Here is a 3,503-nt window from a genome sequence, read left to right as displayed (position 1 = left end):
CATATTCAGCATGTTGACTGCACCATCCTAGCTGCTCAATAAACAAATAGACCATGGCACAAGGCAGGATGAGACATATACTCTAAGCCCGAAGTGGAGTTGACTTGATCAAATTAGTTTCTGAAAAGAGATTCGAATCATTTTGGAGGTTCCCATATTTTTAAGCACTTTAAATACCTTAAAGTACTAGTAAGTAAGTCTATAGATAAAATCTAATTATGTCTGACTTCAAATTCTATTTCTTTTCTATTATAACTTTCTGCCATAAATATACCTTTATCTGAAAATTTACTATACATATAAAATTTATATGATTTATTTGATGGAATCTATTCCTAATGGTTTTGTTTATTTTTATTTTATTTGTTTATTTTTATTTTAAATATTAAGTAAGAGGTAGTACTATCCCAGGTACTAATGCTACTATATGATCAATTTATCTTCACATATTTTTATCTATATAATGTCCAAAGAAATGATTGTCTTCTAATTCACATTTATTCCTAAATTTAAAATGTCAGCCACTAACATATTTCATTGTTTCTAGAGGAAAAAAGTTTAAAAATTCTTTTAAGTAGATCTTTGAGGTTTCTTTACAGCTTAAGTAACAACATTGGAATACTCGGAAGCACTCATTATTCTATAATGATCTAAGTAGTCAACAATTTTAAACAGATAGCAACTTTTCACATCCCTTTGCCTATCCTCTCTTGATTCCCTTTAAAATATTTACCAGTCTTGCTTGAAGAATTTGAGTAAGTCTAGAACTAAAATGGGAATGAATGACACCTCTGTCTTTGAGAGCTTTGTACCAGAGTTAGAGAATCAGGAGCTCCGCCTGGGGATGAATGATCCAAGACAAATTAGGCAATAAAGAACAGTGGCCTTTCAACATTGTCCACCAGTTGGCACAACCTCTGGTGCATCCTCGGCTCCATTTCTGCTGCATCTCTCTCACCTGCTTCCTTCCCCACCAGATCCTAGAGTGGTCTGCCATGACTTTACTCACTACAGCCACACAGCTCTTGGGAGCCAGGAACACATCCTTTTTCTTGCTGCCTAGCATGCCAGTATTTCTTCCACGAATTTGAAAGACATAATGGCCAATCTGATGATACCTAAAGAGCAGTCTAGAACTAAGGCATTCAGGCAGCAACATGGCCAGATTGGTGGGCTAAATCACTGTAGACATGATGTATGGTGGCATGAGAGGCATGAAGGACTTCTTATGAAACACCAGTTCTTGATCCCAATGAGAACATTTGTTTAAGAGGCCATAGTGTCCCTGAATGACAGAAATTTCTGCCTAAGGCTAAGGGTGGGGAAGAACCCCTTCCTCTGGTTAATTTTGGCTGCTGGTAACTGAACAGATCTCAACAGAGGAACAGGTATTTTGGTTTTCAAACGAGTGGACAAAGAGAGCAGGTCTTCCTTCTCATGTGGTCACCATGCTGGACAACTTTCCCAAAAGAAATATTGTACTAGACGTTAATATATGGAAATTGTATGAATCTTATTGCAAAACTACCTTGTATTGCTACAAAGATCTACCGAACTCTCTGCTGGGAGGACAGCAGTACTGGGGCCATTGGCTCTAAGCTGGACTGGTCCCACAATTTAACCAACATGTTAGGCTATACTCAGTGTAAGGTCCTTGCATCTGATGGCCATCGTAAGTGACAGCCACCATTTTAAGAAAAATTTCGCTTTCCAGCCCAAGGGCCTTTCTAAGAAAAATTTTCACCACTCCCTCATACAAACCCCACCCTTAACCACCCGCATTAGGACCTACCTGGCTCAAATCCCTGAGCCTGCCCCATAAAAGTCCAGAACCCCAAGCCTGTTTTGCCTCTCTCCATCTATGGAGTGATGTGCCTTCATTTGTCAGCTCTGACAAACTCTTGTGTGTAGCTCTGCCTGTTCTCCATCATTCATTTCTTATTCGCCAAGCCCGACTCCTGGTTCCTCACTTTCCTTTCACTCAGTTCACTGAGTTCATGCATTTATACCTTACCACCCACAGTGACCATGAAGGTGGCAATGTGAGTGCCCATACTGTCCACTTGGTGGTAGTGCCCTTTCAGACCCTTACCTGTTCTTTGCAGCAGCCATGAATGGGCTGGCAGGGCGAATACTGGCAAATCAGGAAGTACTCCACTGGCTAACACAACTATAGAAGGAAATTGGCAAAGATGTATCAGATGAAAAGTTAAGAGACTACATCTGGAACAAACTCCATTCAGGATAGGTTGTCCCAGGCTATGGCCATGCAGTACTAAGGAAGTCAGATCCACAGTATTCCTGTCAGCGAGAGTTTGCTCTGAAATACCTGCTGAATGATCCATCTTATGTTCAAAATTGTTGCCCAGCTATACAAGATTGTGCCCAATATCCTCTTGGAATAGGAAAAGGCCAAGAATCTTGGCCTAAATAAAGTAGATGCTCACAGTGGGGTGCTGCTCCAGTATTAAGACATGACAGAGATAAATTACTACAAGGTCCTCTTTGGAGTGCCATGGGCACTGGGTGTACTGGCACAGCTCAATTGAAGCCAAGTCCTAGGCTTTCCTTTAGAAGGGCCCAAGTCCATGAGCACGGATGGTTTGATGAAGTTTGTGGACTCTAAGTCATGGTAAAACTAGAGATGAGGAAGCTTAAACAAAAGTGTTATTTTGTTTTGTTTCAGAGGGCCTTTAAAGATTTAGGATTAAATTGTATCTGAGTCACTGAAAATACTTTTGAAGTTAAAATATAAATTAATACTTTAAAACGTGAAAAGTGACCTCTTCTTCCCTATCCAGCCTCCTTCCTTTCTTGGTATGAGTTGCCCATCAACTAGAGGATAACCAGGACTAATACATGTAGTATGGGTGAGGGTCAGCACACTACCTTCTCTAGAATGAGAATCTGACTCTTCTTCCCTGAGTCAAAGAAGATTGCAAAGAATCTGCAATCTTTCTGGACTTTGCTTTTATGCTGCCCAACCCTCTGGGTCAGCAAGCCAGGACTCTGACCCTTCTGTTTCCACAGGAATCCTGTTGGATTGTCTGCTATGCCAAGCCTCATGGCCCTCTTAGGAGTATACATAGGCATAAACAAACACTTCCTAGCAAGATCTATTGGTTAGCTAGACATGATTCTTTGGCAATTTTTTTAATGCCGCCAAGTGACCATAAAAAGGAATGACATTTGTTGCAACTGATAACCAATATTTCTTTTTTTAAAAAAAATTATTCCATTAAAGTTAAGGTCTGGTAGTGTTCTGTTTCCCACTACTTTAAGTCCTTCTAGACTTTCTATACTTGCTATGCCTCACATGGAAGATGTTCTCAACCTTCTCTTCTTGTTTCCTACCAGAGACCACTTTCAGCAGGTTTGTCAGATCTGTGGTCTTTTCCAGTCATTTGGCTTTATAAGTGCTTAATGTGAATTAAGCTTTTTACTTCCACAGAACATAAGCCATTACATTGACCTTTTTTTCTCCTGTGTTAATACACTGTGGG

The 3,503-nt window shown here is 40.1% G+C and overlaps 1 pseudogene; it reads left to right on the top strand.

The window, feature by feature from the left end:
* The first annotated feature begins 995 nt into the window (after positions 1-995).
* LOC124078819 (citrate synthase, mitochondrial-like) lies at positions 996-2,636 on the top strand (annotated as a pseudogene).
* Positions 2,637-3,503: the final 867 nt, after the last annotated feature.

This window comes from Marmota monax, unplaced genomic scaffold (genome assembly GCF_021218885.2).
Source record: "Marmota monax isolate L192 unplaced genomic scaffold, Marmota_monax_Labrador192_F-V1.1 WCK01_AAM20220418_F8-fsc00009, whole genome shotgun sequence".
Taxonomy (NCBI): Eukaryota; Metazoa; Chordata; class Mammalia; order Rodentia; family Sciuridae; genus Marmota; species Marmota monax.
The sequence above is the reverse complement of the archived record's forward strand: the minus strand, read 5'-3'. Positions and strand labels throughout refer to the sequence as shown.